Genomic DNA, 25,003 nt, shown 5'->3' on the forward strand with positions numbered 1-25,003 from the left:
GCAGGACCCCGGCCCCGCCCCGCCCCCGTGGCCGCGCCGCTCTGTCCCGGGGGGCGGGGCCGCGCGCAGCGGCGTCTCCAAGGCGGGGGGCGCGAGGCAGGGGGCGGGGCGGCCCCGGCGCCGGCCAATCAGCGCCGCTATCACATCCATGCAAATACGAGCACAATGGAGCGAGCCCATCACTCGCCCCTGCAAGCAAGCTTGACATGGGCTTCCGTCTGAGCGGCAGCCAGGCTGACCAATGACTCTGTGTTTTGGGCCGGTGAAGCCCAATGGCATGGCAGGGAAGGCGGGCCCGAGCCGGGTTAGGGTGTCCTTGCAGGGTGTCTGAGCTAAACTTCACCAAATAATAGCTGTTTGTATTTTGGCTGCTGCAGGAGCCATTTTAGGTAAGTTCTTCTCTTAACTTTTTATTTTCCTCCCCGGCCTCGGCGGGTCGGTCTTGTCCGCGGGTCCCCGGCCCCGCACCGCCGGCCGGGCTGTGGTGCCCCTATGAATGAAGCCAGGATGAGGGGATGCGGCGGTGCCGAGGCCCGGCCGGGCCGGGGTCCGAGCGGGGCCGGCGGCGGGCGGCCTGGCGGAGGGCAGGCGGCGGCCTGAGGCCTGAGGCGAGGGGCCGGCCTCCGCCGCGCTCCGCTCCGCCTCGCGCTCAGGCCGGGCGGCTGTCCTTGGGAGTGCGCCGCTGCGGGCCGCGCGGAGGGTTGGGGGTCCAGGCAGCCCCCGGCCCCGGGCCAGGCGTGCGGGAGCGGGGCGTGCGGAGGGCTCCCCCTTCCCTCCCGCCTCCCCGGGGCCCGGCCGAGGAGAGACCCCCGGCCGTGCAGCGGCGGGGCGGGGGTGACCGCTATTCCCGCCGCCGCCCCCGCGGAGAAGTTGCACTATTGGCGTCCTGCGTCTCTTTGCAGGGGTGGAGGAGGGTGGGCTGGTGCCAGGCTGCTGCTCCGGGAGGGGGCGGGGGCCCCGGCGCGTCCTCCGAGCGCGCACCCCCTCCGCCCCCTTCTTACGCACTAGCGCGCACTCGCCCCGAGAATTGGAACCCTGGAGATGTCCAGCAACCCCGCAGCCAAGTTTTGTGCATTATTAGATTGCATGTTTGAGCCTTAAAAAACAAAAACAAAAACGGAATCTGTCCCCTTCAGGGTGTTTATTTCCTTCGCTGTTGAGAAGTAACGGAGTCTGTTCCCAAATTTCCAGAGACATGCCTGTCAGATGTGCAGAGGGTTGGCAGCTACTTGGTTTTTAAAAAGACGCTGTTAGGAAATCCCCTCACTAGTGAGATAATTGAAATTTGAGTTTGTTTGCAGCTTGTTTTATTTGATCCAATTAAAAATGCATAAGCAGACTCGTATTTGTGTACCTAAAGTGTTCCTAGTTCCAGTTATGATTGATGTGACTGTGGTTTCGGTAGTGTGTGATCTAATAAGGCAGTATAATTCAATTTTGAACCTGTAGGCCCGTGATCTCCAAATTAGGGTTTATGGACCATTAGTAGTCCGGCCAAGGTTTCTAGTGAATCCTTGGCATCTCCAGGCATCTTTGGGACTGTGTGTGCACCTTATTCTCCACACTGCTCATTTCTGGTGTAGCAGATCCATGAACGGAGAAAATACCCATTTAAAATTTTTTACAATTTTTAGAGTGTTTGCAGTATTGCCTGAGATTCGACTATTGTTTCTCAAATGGCTTATAGGAATACCATCCCGGTAGGCTCCAAATTTCGACGTACTTTAAGGGGATATTCTTGTGACCCCTGGAAGAGTCCAGACAAGGGCCACTCTGCTGTGTTCCCAGGGCTAATTATGAGCTATCTTTCTTACTGGGGATTTGTACCCATCGACTGTGCATGGCACAGGAGAATCTGTTGGTATTCCAAATTGGAAGATCAGGTTGGCAACCTCAGGGAGATAGTTCTTCTAAACTTTGTGGCTCTCTGGGAATAGAGAGAAGGTTTGAGATCCATGTGTGATAAAATGATTAGGCGTGAAATGTCAAGTAAAAGGGTTTATGCCAACCAGAACAGGTGGTTTCATATAAGCAATGCATGACTGTAACAAAAGGCCTGGGAAAATGTGGAGTTGTAAAAAGGTTAATTTTGGACTTCTTTTCTGTCCCAGGGCAGATTTCCTAGATGAATTATGATGAATTATTTAAACTTTTTTCTTGATTAATGGGCTATTAAAAGCCAGCCTTTACAATTCCCCCCCCTGCCCTTTTTTTTTTTTTTTTTTTTTTTTGCTAACTTTGGACTCTCCCTTATAGTAACCAGACTATGATACTGTTCTTGCTGTAGTGTGGCCATGGGCAAAGTAAATCTAGATCTGTTGTGAAATTAGCTGTGTCTCATCGCAGTATTACAGTCTGCCTGGAGTCTCATCTTTTATACTGCAGTTATTTTTTTGCTTTTTACATTTAGCTCTTCTGTTATAGCACTACAAAGTCTTGGAATATGATCATTTTCCCACAACTTTTTAATGTTCTATAGCTTTCTAATTATTTTTATAATTTATTATTAGTATAGTCCAAAGTTCTCTGAACTCATCAGTGTATTACTTCAGGCAAATCACAGGAGAAATTGGCCAGTTGAAAGTGAAGTGGGAGGCCACAAGTAACGTTACTACATTTCTGGAAGATTCTTTGGCAGTTCGTTTTTTGTATTTATTGATTTACTTTTCTCATAACTATTTCAAATACCAAAGAAAATCTGAAGCAGAATCTTATCTCTTTAGAAACTACATCTCATTTGTGAGTTTTGCTATTATATTACAGAAAACCTATCGGAAACAACAGGCCCTTGGGCTACTGTGTCTTGGGGATCTCTGAATTAGAGAAGTTTCGAAGACGTTTTTCAGTATTCTTGGATGGATATATGGCTTGGGGCAGAGGCTCTGAGGCCAGCGGGGGCAGGGCAGGGCGGGTGTCGGGAGGGTGGAGCCAGAAAGCAGCTGGAGATGTGATAAGAGGCTGAGACTTCATTCAGAGTGCTGCAGAGGCCAAGCAAGGAAGGGCTTGTCCAACTGGCTTTCTAGAAAGATCCCTTGGCTGCTGGGGAGGGGTGGACTATGGTGGCCAGAGGGCAGGAGGGAGCCGAGGGAGAGTGACCAGTGGTCGGGCAAGATGTTGGTGGCCTGTATGGGAGGGGCCGCAGTGGGGAGAAATGGGCAGACTGGGGGTGTCCTGGCTTGGGGGGCCCTGGAGAGGAGCAGGGCCGGCAGAAGGACGTGCTGTGTGTGAGGTGCTGATGGGACATCACCACAAATGCTGCCTCCCAAGTTACTGTCCCCAGAGGTGACCACGTGGTGACCAGTGGGGGCAAGAGTGCAGCTTAAACTCCTCAGAATCAGAGCTCTGGCCACTTTCCTCCTCTTCCTTCTGAGCCCCCAGCCTTGTCTGCCCCTCGTCCAGCCCTGTGACCACCGCCCCCCCCCCCCCCTTCTTGACCTTGGCCTTCCCCGACCTCACCAGCTTTTCCATTTCTCCTAAATGCTGCCCTGGGGGTCAGGAAAATGCCCCAAGCAGAGTTTGTGGTTATGTCTTCCTGTGTTAAACCATGAGGAAAAAGGGTTCCACAACCTCAGGCTTGATTCTCACTGCAGGTGCCTATGTTTTTCAACTTTCATGGGAAGACTTTGTAATAACCAGGTGGAGTCACACATGGATTCATGTTCTGAACCCTTTTGAACCGGTTTTAGGATTTAAGGATTCTACCTGCATAAATATCTTTGGTATGTGACAATGACAGTATCTAGGACAATGACAGTATCTAAATCAACTGAGGAGAGTATGTTCTCACCCTGTTCTCTCGTCCCTCCAGTGTAGCAGGGTTTGAAATCTTTTTTTTTTAAGTTGTCCAACAATACCATTTTATTTCATGTACATAAGCTCAGGCGCCAGCAGGATGAAAAATAAATAAATAAAACTTTGGGTAATAACTGGTAACAACTACTTTTAAGAGAAAACATACCTCCATTAGTGAGTTTCTTGAAAATTTTCTTTTAATTGAAGTATAGTTGATTCACTATGATGTGTTAGTTTCAGGTGTACAGCAAAACTATTCAGTTATATATACATATATATATTTCAGATTCTTATTCATTATAGGTTATTACAAGATTTTTTTTTTTTTTAATAAATTTAGCTGATTTTTTTTTTTTTTTTTAAAGATTTATTTATTTTATTGATTGATTGATTGCTATGTTGGGTCTTCGTTTCTGTGCTAGGGCTTTCTCTAGTTGTGGCAAGCGGGGGCCACTCTTCATCGCGGTGCGCGGGCCTCTCACTATCGCTGCCTCTCTTGTTGCGGAGCACAGGCTCCAGACGCGCAGGCTCAGTAGTTGTGGCTCGCGGGCCCAGTCGCTCCGCGGCATGTGGGATCCTCCCAGACCAGGGCTCGAACCCGTGTCCCCTGCATTAGCAGGCAGACTCTCAACCACTGCGCCACCAGGGAAGCCCTATTACAAGATATTGAATATAGTTCCATGTGCTATGCAGTAGGTCCTTGTTTATTTTATATATACTAGTGTGTGTCTGTTAATCTCAAACTCCTAATTTATCCCTCTCCCCCGAAATCGTTGTATTTTTAAAAATTATTTAGTATTTCTCTTTATGCTTCCATCCTTCATACAAAGCTTTAGTCTAATTCAGGCGAAAAGCTACAGTGGATTCCACGGGACTGCCTGCATTCCCCTGTACCAGGTTATTACTATATTGAAAACTCTTCGAAATACATAGAAAATAGCTAGAGCTTAGATATCTGTTCCCTAGAGAACATTTTTGTTTGCAGTAGAATATAACACATTTGTGAGGGAAGCAAAAATACTAGCATTGAATGAATGAATACCTGGTCTGTGTCCAGCACTTAGCCAGGTGCTGGGACTACAGGGATGAGAAAAAATATCGCTGTTTTCTTAGCCACTCCAATGAGCTCCATGGTCTGCAGCTCAAAGAAATGAGGTAACTTGTTCAAGGCCACAAAGCTGGTTCAGGTTAGAGTCAGAATTTGAACCCACGTCATCTCGATCCAAAGCACATATTCTTTTCACCACCAGCACTCTCTAAAGATTTCTTAAAAAGCTGGGGTGTGCTGTCATGCTTTCGTGGTATGGTACTAGATTAACTAGCACACTTTGCGTGAGTTCTGTACACCCGTCCATTTTTACTTCTCCATTTCGAGAATTTGTCACTGAAGAGGCAAGTTGGAATACAGTGAGGGCACCCGGCCCCCCCTTGTCTCCATGGTGTAGGAGAGGTCTTTCTAGGGCACTTAGGAGTTCACAGTTAGCCTAGTACAGTAATAACCATGAAGTGCAGAGAGAGAATGCAGTCAGTTTTTTCTTGCCAAAATGTTCTTCTCTTTAGTTCATTTTGTGGAGGCTTTTGTGGAGGCTCATGAGAAATTCTGTTACTTCCATAAAAGTCTTGAAGGTAGTAAACCGGAGTTATTTTAAAATATCCACCTCTTTTCCAATTTCTGAACCAGATTATTTGCATAAAATCCAGAGAAAAATGTTTAGTTTTGCTTGTGGTACCTGTATTAGTTGGTTTTTCTAGTTTGTAATAGTGATTCCTTACATTCTCCTACTTTTATTCTTTGTGTCATTTGCCATTGAGACTGTTAGGATCTTTGATAATATATGACATAAATAGATCTTTTTTTTTTTTTTTTGGCTGTGTTGGGTCTTCGTTTCTGTGCGAGGGCTTTCACTAGTTGCGGCGAGCGGGGGCTACTCTATATCGCGATGCGCGGGCCTCTCACTATCGCGGCCTCTCTTGTTGCGGAGCACAGGCTCCAGACGCGCAGGCTCAGTAGTTGTGGCTCACGGGCCTAGTTGCTCCGCGGCATGTGGGATCTTCCCAGACCAGGGCTCGAGCCCGTGTCCCCTGCATTGGCAGGCAGATTCTCAACCACTGCGCCATCAGGGAAGCCCCAATAGCTCATATGGAGGAGTTTTTAAAAATTGATGAACCTTTTTCTTTATAGTAATAATGAAGGACTTAAAATTTTTAGCAAAGAAAAAGAACTTAACATACTGAGACAGTGTTTGAAAATTTCAGGAAAACTGGGAAGCAGAATTTTAAGATAACTTCAGGACATGAATCCAAACACTTACAAAGTGATGGGTGCATGTTTGAATTTTGTGAAAGAGTAAAGGGAGATTTCTTTTTCTCTTTTTTTTTTTTTTTTTTTGGCGGGGCGGCATGCGGGCGCTTAGTTCCCCACCAGGGATCGAACCCGTGCCCCCTACAGTAGAAGTGTGGAATCTTAACCACTGGACCACCAGGGAATTCCCAAGGGAGATTTCTGTTTGTCTACTTTTTTTTACTCCTTTATTAAAGATTCTTGTAGGGAGTTTTCACTGATCTAATTTTATGGATCAAATATATTATCAGTAAAATTTCAATATATTTTGAATTTTCTTGTACAACTATGTGATCAAGGCATTTTATTTTTGGAATATCTATATTTTTAAATTCTAAAATTGTCTTTCTGTAAAAGGTCAAGCTTCAGGTTAAACGAAGGTCTAGCTATTGTAACACTGACCTTTGGTTCCTACCTATTTAGGTTGATGCTTTTTATCCTGTGATCCATGGGCACCAAGGGAGTCTTTAGCTCATCTGTGAACTGCCCAAAATAGTATGGAAAATACTGTTTGTGTGTGCATGTTTATGGGAAGCCAGTCCATCATTTCTTATGATTCTTAAAGGGATTTGTGGTCGCCCCCCGCCCCCACCTTCTCCTCTCCCCCATCTCTTCCCACCTGCGTGTAAAAATAATATTAAGGGTCATTGATTTAGGTCCTTACAAAACAGTTGTTTTGTTTGAGCAAAATCTTTTTGCCCAGAGGCTGACTTCTTTGGGCCTTTTTTACCCTTTAGCAGTTCCTGCAGTCTCAGTCTGGATCAGTTGGCCTAGGCTTGGGGAAGTCCTTCTGCATCCTTCAGGGTGACATCCAGGCAAGGGTTAACCCCAAATGCTTCCCTACCTTATTGTTATACATGGAAAGCTGTTCCGATGCCTTTGCCCACGCAGCCTGATAGAGTGAAGGTTGGAGCAGGTGACAAGACAATCTTAGAGGGTCCTGGGCCTCTCCGTCTCAGCCATCTGCCTCTGCAGATGGGACTGGAGGGGGTGGCCATGGCAGGAGCTCCTGATATTATCTTGCTTTGGATTCTACTTCTTACTCATTCTGTTAGTGCTTCATTCGATATGTTAGGAGGAAAAGGGTTTTCTTTCTGACACTGTAAGCAGAACAGTTAGAAAGATGGGGCTTCCCTGGTGGCACAGTGGTTGGGAATCCGCCTGCCAGTGCCGGGGACGCGGGTCTGAGCCTGTGCGCTGGAGCCTGTGAGCCACAGCTACTGAAGCCCGCGCGCCCGTGCTCCGCAGCAGGAGAGGCCACCGCAGTGAGAAGCCCGCACACCACCGGAATGAGGAGTGGCCCCCACTCGCCGCAGCTGGGGAGGGCCCGCTGTGCAGCAGCGAGGACCCAACGCAGCCAAAAATAAGTAAAGAAATAAATTTATTTTAAAAAATGGTTAAAACAGTACATTAAAAAAAAAACAAATCTCCCCCCATTTTTATATTCCCCAGGTGTTATATGAGATATATACCTTGTAACTTTTAATGTTGTTAATTTTAAGTGGTATTTTTCTTAAAATAATGTCTAGTTGAGCATGTAACCTTATTTTATACAGAACATGCATATATGTGGAGTTCTGTTAAACCAGATATTACTGTAGGAAAAAGGATCACATATTAAAGTTCTCAGAGCCTCATTTTATAATTTATTTAAGTAATAGTCAAACAAACTGGTAAAACAAAACTGTAGAGCAATAAGAAAATTCTTGAGAGTAGTCTCTAGGAAGTGGCCGACCTGAAGTTATCCTGGAGATTTTCTCACAGAAGTCCATCTGTTGGGCCAGACCAGAAGTTGAGTAGAAGAAAAATCAGTTTGTTTGGTTTGGTATATGGATTGAGGAAAACACCTAAGCTTTAGATAGTTTGCTGAAGGACATTGAGTCCTAAAAGGGGATTCTGTTTGATGTGTTCCTTCCCTAAGTATACAAGAGTAAAGAAACGTACCTGGACTGTTCATTTTGGGTTTGGGGAAACCATCAGTAGTCATAAGAAATCCTTTTAAGGATTGTGTCTGGAAAGGTAGGTCCAGATCGTCGATTTTATTTACTGAAAGAAATTTTCTGTGATTTAACGCAGAGACTCTATCAATGTTCATTGTGTATCTTGGCTTACCAACTTTTGCAGTGTTAGCAGTCTATTCAACCTTGGGTTAGCATGAAAAAGTCAAGCCATCATCTTTGTTGACCATGTGACAGATTTGGATCACATAAATGATGACCTGTCAGGTTGTTTCTTTGAGCAGACCCTGTATATTATCATTTTAAGGGACTGGGCAGGGGGGAGGTTTCTGCTTAATGGAAATAACATTTTTGCCTTGAGTTGTAAAAATACCTTGAGGAAATGGTAGAGGATAATGAAAGAGATCATTAATGACCAGCTCCAAAAAGATTATCGTAAAAAAAAAGTTCTTCTAGATCAGGGCTACTCACACTTAGTCTGGATCTGTGCAGGTCTGTGAACTGTTTGTTACCTGTCTGCAATGAGGTAAGTTCAGAACTTGAGAGAAGGTATTTAGCTGCTTTTACTACATTTTTTAGAAAAACGATTTGTTGAATCTGATAATTTAAAAAGTATAAGTTTATGGTATAGTCCTTGTTTAAAGTATTTTTTCCTGATAATTAACTTTTCTAGTATTTTATAAAAGTATTGGTCAATGGTGGATTAGGAAAAAACAAAAGCTGGTCCTTTACCATAGAGAGGACTACTCAAGATGATAGGCAGTATCAGTATCATCTTGGAGCTTGTTAGAAATGCAGGTTTTGGGCTCCAGTCCAGACCACATAAATAAACTACCCGGGGTGGAGACCCAGTAGTATGTGTTAATAACAAACTATCCTGATGATTTTGTGTACCTTTAAATTTGAGAAACATTGTTCTAGATCATCATTGTCCAGTAGAACTCTGTGCTATGATGTAAAATGTCCTATATCTATGCAGGACTTCAAGTCACGTGTGGCTTTTGAAGTGCCTAAAAGGTGGCTAGTATGACTGAGAAACAGAATTTAAATTTTTATTTAATATCCGTGAATTTAAGTTTAAATAGCCACATATGGCTAGTGGCTCTGGCATTTGACAGCACAACTCTAGACCCTTTAAAACCCCTGCCCCCCCTGCCCCCCGCTTTGTGGGGAAAATAGTGGACTTTTTTTTTCTTGTCACTTAGAAAGGAAAATACAATATGAGAGAAGACTGTCCTTTAGGCTAAAATGAGACTAAACAAATCATATAATAAAGTTTAGCACTATTTTTTCCATTTATGCTTACCTATTTATTTTTATCTAAAAGTTGATTTGATATTAAGAAAATAATAGGATCAGAAAATAAATTTATATCTGTGTCCTGTAAGGTGTTGCAAATACCAAGGTAGCTCTTCCAGCGAGGCCTTATGACCCTTCATGGCTGTGACTAACATGCATGTCTTTCAGCATGACTGCTGAAGCTTTTTTCTTTCATATAAAGATTTAACACAGGCAGCTTTTAAGTGTAATATTTAATTCTCAATATAAAACGCTGGTTATTGAGGGTTCTCATTACTTTAGACTAGTTCATGGAGATTTTTCCTATGTAAAGTATTTCTGGTTTACCAGCTTACTTAGAGGATGGTTTTTCAGTTTATAAAAGTATAATCTTTGTTTTTAATAATATTCACCAAAGCTCCCTTGAAGGATTGAGCCTTATCCTCTGTCCTCTTCCAATATATTTAAAAATTGATTTGTTAGAAGAAAGGATTTCTTTCACTCATTCAGGGCTGTATATGCTTCCCTGCCTCCAGCCCCATCTACTTGTACTTCAAATTTTAAACTCATTAAAATCACGGATAGCACTGATTCTAATATATTGATTAATATCCATTGTAGAACTGGAAATTATTTTGTGATTGACAAGTGGAAGGAAATATGGCTATAGAAGTAAATGAAGATCCACATGTAGAATTATAGCTTTTTAGAATGCTGTCTAGACATAATAAAATGGATCTTTCTAAACATATTGTAATTTTATTAAATTTATTTGCCAGGTTTTAAGTTTTCAAGCAGGAGATTTTTAGTCATTTAGCAGTGACTCTTGAAGCACGAGAGACAGTAAGGAGTGTCCCCATATGCTTTATACACTCACAGATGTTAGAATCAGAAGGCTTCTTAAAGATCATAAATAGGGCTGCAGGAAGAGCAAAATTACTGATGCAGCAGTGTCTCGTGCTTTGTTTATGGCATGAATTAATGTTGTATTGTTTTCCATTGGTGTTCATTAAAAAGCAGCACTGTTTTCCCTTTAATTCTGTTGTAGGGGACAGTCTGATACTCTCAGAGTGAGTTAATGTATATGGTAGATTGTATGGGCAGGGGCTACTGTTTAACTGAGACACAAGTATCACTGATTGGGAGAGCTTAACATTTTGTAACATGCAGCTTTGAGCTCTTTTGTTTGACTTTCTCCAAAGGATTTCAAGTTCTTGATCTCTAGGCACATATTTGGATTACTGCTTTGGGGTCTTAAGGAATTGGAAAACCCAGTCTGTTGGAATTGAGATCTGGTAGTTGACAGATCCCAAGTCTTGAAGTTTTGGAGGCTCTTTGCTTCAGGTTTGTTCCTGTCACCTTCACTGATTTGCAGAGCTACGGCTGGAATGTGGTATGAGATGTTACTAAAAGACTGATTTCATAAACCATGCTCAAATACCAGACTCCTTATTTACACATACAGTCATACTCTGTCCACCCTTATCTGCTCTTCCTGCAACATTTCATGCTAGCAGGGCTCTCCCCGGGTGCTCATGACTTTTCTTCCGTTGTTCACTCTTGAACTAAGCTCTGTTGCTACCATCATAGCTGTGGTTGTGGCAGTTATTTCTAGTTTAAGATTAAAGTGTTGTCAAGTCTTACATGATTCAGCATCTTAACTAGATTCTGCTAAACCAGAGCTTCTTTCTGGTTTCTCAGGATTGCAGAAGAGTAGAGTTGGAAGGGATTTCAGAGGCCATCTAGTCAATATTGTCATCTTATGGATGATGGAACAGAGTAACTAGTTGTGTCCTAGTCAAAAATTTTGGTAGGTCATAGAACTGGTTTATAGTCAAGTAAGGATTAGAATTCAACTCTCATTTCACTAAATAAGACTCTTTCCCTAACTCTGATGCTTAGGGTCCTAAAAACCCACACAGGAGGATTTCACTTAAGAACTTACAGGGAGAGTAGGGGAAGGAGTGCTCTGAGATTAGAAGTGAATTTGTGAAAGGCTGCATAATATTTTCATATATTCTCCAAAATAAAATAAAGATATTGTCACTGAAATTTTACATGTCTTAAAGGAGTCAGAATAAGTGGTACTATTTTGGTAACTCTTGTTTACTACTTTTTGCTTACTAGAAACTTTTTGGCACGTCCCTCCATCATATCACGGTGAGATACTTATAAATTCACCTTTGCTTTATTGCAAATAACGTGCATGAGAGGTTGTTTTCACATCTGCATGTTCATTCAGCTTTATGCCTTAGAGTTATTAGAATAAGTTTTTCCCAGAGCCCTCAATAATCATGATAATAATAACAGCAGCTGCCAGTCATTGGGTGCTTACTGTGTGCCAGGTGTGGTCTGAGCTTCTTTCGTGGTGTGGTGGTGGTTAGGGATGTGTGTCGATATTCTTCTCTTTCTTTTGGGTGCATGGTAAGATTGCACTTCTCCATTGCCTTGAAGTTGAGCATGGCTGTGTGACTTGCTTTGGATACTGAAATTTGACTGGAAGTCATGTGAGACACTTCTAGGCAGATACCTTTTTTTTTTTCTGAAAAAAATCTGCAGTAGTTACGTGTTGTAAGCAAACAAGCCCATGCTTTAAACCACTGAGTTTTTTAAACAGGAATTTTAACTGCAGCATAACCAATCCCATCCTGATGAATATACATGGATTATTCTCCTTGATCCTCGTGGCTAAGTGCCGATATTAGCCCATTTTACAGTTGAGAAAACAGGCAAAGGAGTTACTTGTCTGTAATTTCAGAGCTAGTAACCTAGGCAGTTTGAGCCCTACATTCTTAAGCAGTACGGTTTGCTGCCATTCTCTGTGCTGCGCCATCTCAGTACCAACTGCATCTAGAACATGGGCTCTGTCCATGATAACTTCATGCCAGAGCTTCTGTTTACCTCTCTGTTCCGTTCCTTCTTACAGATGCTCCTGCAGTTTTAGGTCCAAGGCTATCTCTTAACAGCATTTATCCTTCCCAGTGTTGTGCTGCACACCCTCCATTCCTTTTCTGTCATCTGTTCTCTACTTTTACTGCCTTCTGGAATTCCATCTTTCACGTGATGAGGATAGTTCCTTGCCGTAAATATCCTCGCATCTCTAATATTTTCAGAGTAAATTTCTCAGAAGGTCACATTTAGCTTTATGAATAGGAGGCTGCCTAGCAGTCGTAAGGCACTCCAGCATAGTGGTTAAGTGCATGGATTCTCTAACCAGACCACTGGGTTTGAATCCTAGCTCTGCCACTCACTGGCTGTGTGACCCTCTCCATGCCTCAGTTTCCTCATCTGTAAAATGGAGATTATACCTGTCCCATATGGTTTTGTTGAGGATTAAATGAGTTAATTTATGTTATGCCTTGGAACAATACCTCACACATTGAAAGCATGACTTAAGTGTTAGATATTACAATTTTAAAGAATCGGGTATCACAGGCCAAGATGAATGGAGGTAAATCATTACTGATTTTAATCTTTCTGAGGTTAATATTAAGATGTCAAAGGTTTGGGACTTCCCTGGTGGTGCAGTGGTTAAGACTCCATGCTCCCAATGCAGGGGGCCCGGGTTCCCTGCAGGCTTCCTGGTCAGGGAGCTAGATCCCACATGCGTGCCGCAACTAAGAGTTCGCATGCCACAACTAAGGACCCCGCGGGCCACAACTGAGGAGCCCACCTGCCGCAACTAAGGAGCCCACCTGCTGCAACTAAGGAGCTGGCGAGCCGCAACTAAGGAGTCCGTGAGCTGCAACTAAGACCCGGGGCAACTGAAAAAAGAAAAAAGATATCAAAGGTTTAATACCACCTTTAATTTTTCCTTTTATTCAGTAGGAATTACTGAGCAACTCTATAAGGCACGATGCTCTGGGGGGAAAATGACCTAGAGCTTGCCCTTGAAGAATTTACAGGGGCGATAAGATATATATACATAAATACCTGTACACAGAGAATTGTGCTATTATGAAGTAGCCCATAAAAAGTGTCCAAGATGAGAAAGATAAAGGGCTTTGGAAGTTCAGAAAGGGGAGGGATGGGGAGTCAGAGAAGGCTTTGAGTCAGACTGGGCATTTATTTGGGTCGGAAGGATACGCAGGATTTGGATATGTGGAGACTGGGTGAGGTAGGGAGCCAATCTCTGCGTGAAAGGAAAGATCAGATCAGAGGCCATAATAAATATGTTCTTTCATCCATTCAGCAAATATGTGTTGAACATTTACTTTGTGCCCAGCACTGATGTAAACCCTGGGGATGCAGCAGTAAACAAAACCAAGTTCCTGCTCTTCGGGACCTTATGTTCTAGTGGTTATTTGAATATGCAGAACTGTAATGTATCAAGTGGTGGTAAGGACTAGGAAGAAAAATAAAGCAGGATAAGAAGACAGAAAATAGATTTAAATAACTAAGAAAAGCATGATTAATTTCTAAAATTTTTTTAAATTAAAAAAAAATTTTTTTAAAGTTATCTCTTGAAGAAACCCAAGGCAGAGCCGAATGGCTTTTCTTGTGCGATGGGCCATATCTCTGCTGTTTTCCGTGCTCCTAATTCTCTGCCCGTTGTTTTCTGGCCTATCTAAATATTTTCCTTCCTTTGAGATTGAGAATAAGTCCCAGTGTCTTCATGGGGCCTTCCCCCTCTGTATGTGCCAGAAGCACCCTCTTTCCCCTCTACGCTTCTGGAGTCAGGTTTTGCCTATGTAACTGACTTGGCGTTTCATATTGAACTGCCTTTGTCTTTTCTCGTACTGTTACTAGTTTATTCCACAAGTATGTGATGCCCATTTATTTAGTAAACAGTTATCGAACTTTCATTTTGTTTCAGCCATCACTGGGCACTAGGAACTTGAAGGTAAATGCACTTGGTCTCTGCCCTCGAGGAATGCACAGTCTATTAGAAGAGACAGGGACTTCCCTGGTGGCGCAGTGGTTAAGAATCCGCCTGCCAACACAGGGGACACGGGTTCGAGCCCTGGTCCCGGAAGATCCCACATGCCGCAAAGCAACTAAGCCCGTGTGCCACAACTACTGAGCCTGTGCTCTAGAGCCCACAAGCCACAACAGCTGAGCCTGTGTGCCACAACTACTGAAGCCCACGTGCCCTAGAGCAGGGGTCCTCAAGGCCTGTTAGGAACTGGGCTGCACAGCAGGAGGTGAGCGACGGGCAAGCAAGCGAAGTTTCATCTGCCGCTCCCCATCACTCGCATTACTGCCTGAACCATCCCCCTGCCCACCCCCCCCAGTTTTGTCTTCCATGAAACCGGTCCCTGGTGCCAAAAATGTTGGGGACCGCTGCCCTCGAGCCCATGCGCTGCAACTACTGAAGCCCACGCGCTCTAAGGCCTGTGTGCCGCAACTACTGAGCCTGCGTGCTGCAGCTGCTGAAGCCCGCGCACCTAGAGCCCGTGCTCCTCAACAAGAGAAGCCACCGCGATGAGAAGCCTGCGCACCGCAACGAAGAGTAGCTCCCGCTCTCCACAACTAGGGAAAGCCCTGCACCGCAACGAAGACCCAACGCGACCAAAAATTAAAAAAAAAGAAAGAGAGAGAAATGTAAACTGCTACTACAAACATCATAATAAATGTCAAATTAGAGCCATGTCCAAAGTTTTGTTAGAAGGCAAGAAGAGGAAGCAACCGTCTACCCAGGGGAGTTGATGAAGGCTTTTGGAAGGAAGGAACTTTTAAATTGGTTCTTGAAAATTGATTTGGAGTTTAATAATCAGAGACTGGGATTGGTGTCTGATTTGAAAAGCCCTTTATGCATAGGAAGTGTCCTGCAAGGGAACAGAGGCAAATGGTTAGTTCATTGTGGGTGGAGTTGGGTGGGTAGTAGGGCTAGAGGAGTAGGTTGGAGGTGTCGAAAGACTTTGGAGATCGTGGTAAGGAGTTTAGATTTGTGTTGGCAATGAGGAATCGTCAGAGGTTCTAACGCAGGAGAGTAGGTTGTATTCTACCCTTCATAGCAGCGATTGGTTTAGAACAGTGACGCTCAAACTTTGCTGCATATTAGAATCACTTGGAAAGCTTGAAATAGATGCCGGTGCCCAGGCTGCATACAGGAAAGTCAGATTCTCTAGAAGAGACACCCAGGCATTGGATTTTTGATAATTTCTCAGGTGAGTCCAGCATGCATCCAAGTTTAAGTACCAGTGGTTTGGAGAGGCTTGACAACCGGTTAATGAATGAGGAGGCCATTGCAGTGGCCTGGCTAGGAGATAAGTCTTTGAATTGAAGCATTGGGAGCAGAGATAAGGGAAGACAGAGTCAACCATTATTATTGTTCTTCAGTTTGCTGTATGTCTTCTCCAATAAAGTTGTGGCCCCTTGGGTGCAAGGTCCAGTCTTTGTACTTTGAATTCTTCATAGAGATCTGTGGGTAGTAAGTTCTCAATAAATATTTGCCTTGATTAAAGTCAGTTTTCTTTTGTTCAAGTACCCATAGTTGAGCTCTTAGGGCATTTTTATTTCATTTGTTTCTTTCCTTTTTGTTATTAAATAGAAATTCCTTTAGGGATGAGAGTGGACGGAGATGAAACTTCTTGGTCAGTTTTACTTCCTTGTAGTTCTGATTAAAGATTTAGGAAGTTAAAATCCAGTGATTAAAACAGTGTCTTCGTATGGACTTGGTTTATCTGTACTGTCTCTCATTAGCCCGGATAATTAAGTTGGCCTTTAATTCTTGGCATTTGTGTAAAACCCAGTAGTGTTAATATACCCTTTAAAATAAAGAATCTAGATAGAGTACCTAGATTCTTAAAGTATTCTTTTTTTTAAAAATAAATAAATAAATTAATTTATTTATTTATTTATGGCTGTGTTGGGTCTTCGTTTCTGTGCGAGGGCTTTCTCCAGTTGCGGCAAGTGGGGGCCACTCTTCATCGTGGTGCGCGGGCCTCTCACTATCGCGGCCTCTCTTGCTGCGGAGCACAGGCTCCAGATGCGCAGGCTCAGTAATTGTGGCTCACGGGCCTAGTTGCTCCGTGGCATGTGGGATCTTCCCAGACCAGGGCTCGAACCCGTGTCCCCTGCATTGGCAGATTCTCAACCACTGCGCCACCAGGGAAGCCCCTCTTAAAGTATTCTTAAGGTTTACCTTCCACAACATGTGAAAGGTAAACCTCAAACATAATACACAGATTCTGTTAATCTATGTAGTAACTCAGGATGTGGTATAGAAACTGACTTGGTTTGTGCACTTGAAATAATTTCTCTTTGCCAAATAAATTTATTTATGCATGGGGATAGTATTTTAAAATGCTGTGAAGCATTTTTGTGTCAACTTTTCATTCTGTATTCTAATGGAGGGGAGTTAGAACATAACAGAAATTAAGAACTTTTAAAATATTTGACAGGATTTATACCCCCCTGCCATTTTGTATTGTAAAAAATGTCAAATCTACAGAAAGTTAATGAGAATTTTACCATAACACCATCTCACCTTTACCTAGATTCACCAGTGATTAATGTTTTGCCAAATTTGCTTTATGTCTTTTTTCCTGTCTATATATATAGTTCTTTTTAAAACCGTATCCTTTGAGAGTTCCTTGCAGACACTGTGACACTTCACCCCTAAATACTTTTGTTTCTTTATTCTGAGAGAAAGGGTACGTAAGTATAATAAAGTCGTGTCACTCGGGATACTTGACATAAAACCAACATGTAGTGCATATTTAAATCTTACCATTCACTTGTTCTCTAGCTTTATTTTTCCTGATCTAGTATTCAGTCAAGGGTCATGCGTTGTATTAAGTTGTCATGTGTCCTTTTCTTTCAGTATGGATTAGTGTGATCTGGTAGTCACAGGGTTTCAGGAATAGGAATGAAAACCCCCTTAAAAGCATGCTGTGGCCCAGCTTCCATGTTTACCTCCTTCCATGCCCCCCACCACTGGCTGGGAGTTGGCCTTCTTAGACTGACGGCAAAGTTCTAAGGTAGAACCTAGCACCCAGTGCAGACCTGCTTGTACACATCTTCCTGATGCTTGGGGAGGCTTTGTCCTAAGCAAAGAGTTACTGTCCATTTTAGGATTAAAGCCATTCAGGTTGCCTGGGTACCTGATTAAGAGAATGTGGTAGCGTTGACCTACTGTATAGCACAGGGAACGATATTCAATATCTTGTAATAACCGATAATGGAAAAGAATCTGGAAAAGAATACACACACACACACACGTATATATATAACTGAATCACTTTGCTATACACCTGAAACTAACACAAAATTGTAAATTAACTATACTTCAATTTAAAAAATGGTTAAAAAAATAAAGAGAGAATGTGGTAGTGTTGATGAGACTTTGGGAAAAGATTTTCATAGTTGTCTCTAAATCACCTGAAACATTAGGAGTTAGGAGTTGTCTTCTGAGGACATTTCTTGAGGACCACTGATTGTTATGATCTTGTCTCTATATATTTCATGGGGCTTTAATTTTTTTTTTAACTATTAAGAACCTCCCTACCCCACCCCCACCTTTAAATATTCTAGTGGTCGTGTCCTTTTGCTCCTTTACCCTTCTTGCTTAACACTCCGTCCTGGGTACACTTCTTTCTTGCTTCAGCTCTTGATGACCCTAAAATCTTTTGTTTCCATCCCCATTCTCTTCTGAGCTCCAAACCCGCATTTCCAACCACATACTCTGCAGCTTCACCTATGTGTTCCACATACAAAACTGAACTCGGTATCTTTCTGTGTAAACCTGAGCCCTGGTTTGAATAATTGGGTGGGCGGTGAGAATGAGATGGTATTTGACCAGGACTCTAGGAACACTAGGCTCATGTCCCTTACCAGCTCCTGCCCTCCCTAACGCTTACCCCTCCCTCCTCTCCCCCCCCTCCCCCCCCCCCACACTTCCTGGGAAATAGGCCAACCAAAGGCAAGGCTTTGCTAACAAGACCATTTCCGTCTGAATGTGGAGTCTTGGAAGTTAGGTTTTATGAAATGTTTCTCCACATTTTTTTTTTCATTATCACTCCCTTTAAGAAGCCTTTTTACTTTTATTTTTTAAAAAAAATTTTTTTATTTTTTTTTAACACATTTATTGGAGTATAATTGCTTTACAATGTTGTGTTAGTATCTGCTATATAACAAAGTGAATCAGCTATATGTATACATATATCCCCATATCCCCTCCCTCTTGCATCTCACTCCCACCCTCCCTATCCCACCCCTCTAGGTGGTCACAGAGCACTGAGCTGATCTCCCTGTGCTATGCAGCTGCTTCCCACTAGCTATCTATTTTACATTTGGTAGTGTATATATGTCCATTCCACTCTCTCACTTCGTCCCAGCTTACCCTTCCCCCTCCCCATGTCCTCAAGTCCATTCTCTACGTCTGCCTCTTTATTCCTGTCCTGCCTCTAGGTTCATTAGAATCTTTTTTTTTTTTAACATTCCATATATATGTGTTAGCATACGGTATTTGTTTTTCTCTTTCTGACTTACGTCACTCTGTATGACAGACTATAGGTCCATCCACATCACTACAAATAACTACAAATAAGAAATTTCATTTCTTTTTATGGCTGAGTAATATTCCATTGTATATATGTGCCACATCTTCTCTATCCATTCATCTGTCGATGGACACTTAGGTTGCTTCCATGTCCTGGCTATTGTAAATAGAGCTGCAATGAACATTGTGGTACATGACTCTTTTTGAATTATGGTTTTGTCTGGGTATATACCCAGTAGTGGGATTGCTGGGTCATATGGTAATTCTGTTTTTAGTTTTTTAAGGAACCTCCATACTGTTCTCCATAGTGGCTGTATCAATTTACATTCCCACCAACAGTGCAAGAGGGTTCCCTTTTCTCCACACCCTCTCCAGCATTTGTTGTTTGTAGATTTTCAGATGTTGCCCATTCTAACTGGTGTGAGGTGACACCTCATTGTAGTTTTGATTTGCATTTCTCTAATAATCAGTGATGTTGAGCAGCTTTTCATGTGCTTCTGGGCCATCTGTATGTCTTCTTCAGAGAAATGTCTATATAGGTCTTCTGCCCATTTTTGGATTGGGTTGTTTGTTTTTTTAATATTGAGCTTCATGAGCTGTTTATATATTTTGGAGATTAATCCTTTGTTGATTCGTTTGCAGATATTTTCTCCCATTCTGAGGGTTGTCTTTTCATCTTGTTTGTAGTTTGCTTTGCAAAAGCTTTTAAGTTTCATTTGGTCCCATTTGTTTATTTTTGTTTTTATTTCCATTACTCTAGGATGTGGATCAAAAAAGATCTTGCTGTGATTTATGACAAAGAGCGTTCTTCCTATGTTTTCCTCTAAGAGTTTTATAGTGTCCGGTCTTCCATTTAGGTCTCTAATCCATTTTGAGTTTATTTTTGTGTCTGGTGTTAGGGAGTATTCTAATTTCATTCTTTTACATGTAGCTGTCCAGTTTTCCCAGCACCACTAATTGAAGAGACTGTCTTTTCTCCATTGTATATCCTTGCCTCCTTTGTCATAGATTAGTTGACCATAGGTGCGTGGGTTTATCTCTGGGCTTTCTATCCTGTTCCATTGATCTATATTTCTGTTTTTGTGCCAGTACCATATTGACTTGATTACTGTAGCTTTGTGGTATAGTCTGAAGTCAGGGTGTCTGATTCCTCCAGCTCCGTTTTTTTTCCCTCAAGACCTCTTTGGCTATGTGGGGTCTTTTGTGTCTCCATACAAATTTTAAGATTTTTTTGTTCTAGTTCTGTAAAAAATGCCATTGGTAATTTGATAGGGATTGCATTGAATCTGTAGATTGCTTTTGGTAGTATAGTCATTTTCACAGTATTGATTCTTCCAATCCAAGAACATGGTATATCTCTCCATCTGTTGGTATCATCTTTAATTTTTTTCATCAGTGTCTTATAGTTTTCTGCATGCAGGTCTTTTGTCTCCCTAGATAGGTTTATTCCTAGGTATTTTATTCTTTTTGTTGCAGTGGTAAATGGGAGTGTTTCCTTAATTTCTCTTTCAGATTTTTCATCATTAGTGTATAGGAATGCAAGAGATTTCTGTGCATTAATTTTGTATCCTGCAACTTTACCAAATTCATTGATTAGCTCTAGTAGTTTTCTGGTGGCATCTTTAGGATTCTCTATGTATAGTATCATGTCATCTGCAAACAGTGACAGTTTTACTTCTTTTCCAATTTGTATTCCTTTTATTTCTTTTTCTTTTCTGATTGCCGTGGCTAGGACTTCCAAAAGTCTGTTGAATAATAGTGGTGAGAGTGGACATCCTTGTCTTGTTCCTGATCTTAGAGGAAATGCTTTCAGTTTTTCACCATTGAGAATGATGTTTGCTGTGGGTTTGTCATATATGGCCTTCATTATGTTGAGGTAGGTTCCCTCTATGCCCACTTTCTGGAGAGTTTTTATCAAAAATGGGTGTTGAATTTTGTCAAAAGCTTTTTCTGCATCTATTGAGATGATCATATGGTTTTTCTTTTTCAATTTGTTAATGTGGTGTATCACATTGATTGATTTGCATATACTGAAGAATCCTTGCATCCCTGGTATAAATCCCACTTGATCATGGTGTATGATCCTTTTAATGTGTTCTCGGATTCTGTTTGCTAGTATTTTGTTGAGGATTTTTACATCTATATTCATGAGTGACATTGGTCTGTAATTTTATTTGTAGTATCTTTGTCTGGTTTTGGTATCAGGGTGATGGTGGCCTCATAGAATGAGTTTGGGAGTGTTCCTTCCTCTGCAATTTTTTGGAAGAGTTTGAGAAGGATGGGTGTTAGCTCTTCTCTAAATGTCTGATAGAATTTACCTGTGAAGCCATCTGGTCCTGGACTTTTGTTTGTTGGAAGATTTTTAATCAGAGTTTCAATTTCATTACTTGTGATTGGTCTGTTCATATTTTCTATTTCTTCCTGGTTCAGTCTTGGAAGGTTATACCTTTCTAAGAATTTGTCCATTTCTTCCAGGTTGTCCATTTTATTGGCGTAGAGTTGCTTGTAGTAGTCTCTTAGGATGCTTTGTATTTCTGTGGTGTCTGTTGTAACTTCTCCATTTTCATTTCTAATTTTATTGATTTGAGTTCTCTCCCTCGTTTTCTTGATGAGTCTGGCTTATGGTTTGTCAATTTTGTTTATCTTCTCAAAGAACCAGCTTTTAGTTTTATTGATCTTTGCTGTTTTTGCTGTTGTTTTTTTGTTTCTATTTCATTTATTTCTGCTCTGATCTTTATGATTTCTTTCTTTCTACTAATTTTGGGTTTTGTTTTTTCTTCTTTCTCTAGTACCTTTAGGTGTAAAGTTAGATTGTTTATTTGAGATGTTTGTTGTTTCTTGAGGTAGGATTGTATTGCTATAAACTTCCCTCTTAGAACTGCTTTTGCTGCATCCCATAGGTTTTGGATTGTCGTGTTTTCACTGGCATTTGTCTCTAGGTATTTTTTGATTTCCTCTTTGATTTCTTCAGTGATCTCTTGGTTATTTAGTAACATATTGTTTAGCCTCCATGTGTTTCATGTGTTTGTGTTTTTTACGTTGTTTTCCCTGTAATTGATTTCTAATCTCATAGCGTTGTGGTCAGAAAAGATGCTTGCTATGATTTCAACTTTCTTAAATTTACTGAGGCTTGATTTGTGACCCAAGGTGTGATCTATCCTGGAGAATGTTCCATGTGCTCTTGAGAAGAAAGTGTAATCTGCTGTTTTTGGATGGAATGTCCTATAAATATCAATTAAATCTATCTGGTCTATTGTGTCATTTAAAGCTTGTGTTTCCGTATTAATTTTCTGTTTGGATGATGTGTCTATTGGTGTAAGTGAAGTGTTAAATTCCCCCACTATTATTCAGTTACTGTCAATTTCCTCTTTTATAGCTGTTAGCAGTTGCTTTATGTATTGAGGTGCTCCTATGTTGGGTGCATATATATTTATAATTGTTATATCTTCTTCTTGGATTGCTCCCTTGATCATTATGTAGTGTCCTTCCTTGTCTGTTGTAACATTCTTTATTTTAAAGTCTGTTTTATCTGATATGAGTATTGCTACTCCAGCTTTCTTTTGATTTCCATTTGCATGGAATATCTTTTTCCATCCCCTCACTTTCAGTCTGTATGTGTCCCTAGGTCTGAAGTGGGTCTCTTGTAGACAGCATATATATGGGTCTTGTTTTTGTATCCCTTCAGCAAGCCTGTGTCTTTTGGTTGGAGCATTTAATTCATTCACGTTTAAGGTAATTATCGATACGTATGTTCCCATGACCATTTTCTTAATTGTTTTGGGTTTGTTTTTGTAGGTCCTTTTCTTCTCTTGTGTTTCCCACTTAGAGAAGTTCCTTTAGCATTTGTTGTAGAGCTGGTTTGGTGGTGCTGAATTCTCGTAGCTTTTGCTTGTCTGTAAAGCTTTTGAGTTCTCCATCGAGTCTGAATGAGATCCTTGCCGGGTAGAGTAATCTTGGTTGTAGGTTCTTCCCTTTCATCACTTTAAATATGTCATGCCACTGTCTTCTGGCTTGTAGAGTTTTCTGCTGAGAAATCAGCTGTTAACCTTATGGGAGTTCCCTTGTATGTTATTTATCATTTTTCCCTTGCTGCTTTCAGTAATTTTTTTTTGTCTTTAATTTTTACCAATTTAATTACTACAGGTCTCGGCGTGTTTCTCCTTGGGTTTATCCTGTATGGGACTCTCTGTGCTTCCTGGGCTTGGGTGGCTATTTCCTTTTCCATGTTAGGGAAGTTTTCGACTATAGTCTCTTCACATGTTTTCTTGGGTCCTTTCTCTCTTCTCCTTCTGGGACCCCTATAATGTGAATGTTGTTGCAATTAATGTTTTCCCAGAGGTCTCTTAGGCTGTCTTCATTTCTTTTCATTCTTTTTTCTTTATTCTGTTCTGCAGCAGTGAATTCCACCATTCTGTCTTCCAGGTCACTTATCCGTTCTTCTGCCTCAGTTATTCTGCTATTGATTCCTTCTAGTGTATTTTTCATTTCAGTTATTGTATTGTTCCTCTCTGTTTGTTTGTTCTTTAATTCTTCTAGGTCTTTGTTAAACATTTCTTGCATCGTCTCGATCTTTGCCTCCATTCTTTTTCCGAAGTCCTGGATCATCTTCACTACCATTATTCTGAATTCTTTTTCTGGAACGTTGCCTATCTCCACTTCATTTATTTGTTTTTCTGGGGTTTTATCTTGTTCCTTCATCTGGTACATAGCCCTCTGCCTTTTCATCTTGTCTATCTTTCTGTGAATGTGGTTTTTGTTCCACAGGCTGCAGGATTGTAGTTCTTGCTTCTGCTGTCTGCCGTCTGGTGGATAAGGCTATGTAAGAGGCTTTTGCAAGTTTCCTGATGGGAGGGACTGGTGGTGGGCAGAGCTCAGTAAAACTTTAATCAGCTTGTCTGCTGATGGGTGGGGCTGGGTTCCCTCCCTGCTGGTTGTTTAGCCTGAGGCGACCCAACAATGGAGCCTACCCGGCTCTTTGGTGGGGCTAATGGCGGACTCTGGGAGGGCTCACTCCAAGGAGTACTTCCCGGAACTCCTGCTGCCAGTGTCCTTGTCCTCACGGTGTGACACAGCCACCCCCCACTTCTCCAGGAGACCCTCTAACACTAGCAGGTAGGTCTGGTTCAGTTTCCTACGGGGTCACTGCTCCTTCCCCTGGGTCCCGATGGGCACACTGCTTTGTGTGTGCACTCCAAGAGTGGAGTCTGTTTCCCCCAGTCCTGTTGAAGTCCTGCAGTCAAATCCCACTAGCCTTCAAAGTCTGATTCTCTAGGAATTCCTCTTCCCATTGCCAGACTCCCAGGTTGGGAAGCCTGATGTGGGGCTCAGAACCTTCACTCCACTGGGTGGACTTTGGTGGTATAAGTGTTCTCCAGTTTGTAATTCACCCACCCAGCAGTTATGGGATTTGATTTTATTGTGATTGCGCCGCTCCTACCGTCTCATTGTGGCTTCTCCTTTGTGTTTAGACGTGGGGTATCTTTTTTGGTGAGTTCCAGTGTCTTCCTGTCGATGATTGTTCAGTGGTTAGTTGTGATTCTGGTGCTCTCGCAAGAGGGAGTGAGAGCATGTCCTCCTACTCCACCATCTTGAACCAATCTCCCAGCAGGCAGATTCTTAACCAGTGCACCACCAGGAAAGCCCTAGATTTTTTTTGATGATGGCCATTCTGACCGGTGTGAGGTGATACCTCATTGTAGTTTTGATTTGCATTTCTCTAATGAATAGTGATGCTGAGCATCCTTTCATGTGTTTGTTGGCAATCTGTACATCTTCTTTAAGGAGGCTTTTTAGACACTTTTTTTTTTTTTTTTTTTTTTTTAGTATTGTCATCCTCCTACCCATGAAGATTTAATACCACAAATATACAGTGTATCTGTTTATGTACTGCATATATGTCTGCTTAATAACAAGTAAGGTATTTTAACCCCCAAGAACCAGTTTTTGCCCCCTTGGGGCGATATTGCCCCATTGAGAATGCATGTTTTAAGCTAAGCTGGAGGCAGTCTAAAGTCTAGAAACAACCGAGACCAAAACGTCTGCTTGCTGTCTCGCCTACCCACAGAAAATTTACCTTAGGCTCACATCTGATTGCTGAAGCCAGGGTTTCGTCATCTGGTTGTGATTTTGACTCACAGTAATAACAACATAATATTGTGCACAGTATATACTCGTATATGTAATTCAAAG

At 42.1% G+C, this 25,003-nt stretch overlaps 1 protein-coding gene across 2 annotated transcripts in view; it reads left to right on the forward strand.

The window, feature by feature from the left end:
• Positions 1-330: 330 nt before the first annotated feature.
• Positions 331-25,003, forward strand: part of CHD6 (chromodomain helicase DNA binding protein 6) — a 223,939-nt gene continuing 199,266 nt past the window's right edge. For both annotated transcript variants that reach the window (XM_061209614.1, XM_061209613.1), the window contains exon 1: positions 331-389. The gene's annotated coding sequence lies outside the window, so the exon portion shown is untranslated. The remainder of the gene's footprint in view (positions 390-25,003) is intronic.

This window comes from Eubalaena glacialis, chromosome 13 (genome assembly GCF_028564815.1).
Source record: "Eubalaena glacialis isolate mEubGla1 chromosome 13, mEubGla1.1.hap2.+ XY, whole genome shotgun sequence".
NCBI lineage: Eukaryota > Metazoa > Chordata > Mammalia > Artiodactyla > Balaenidae > Eubalaena > Eubalaena glacialis.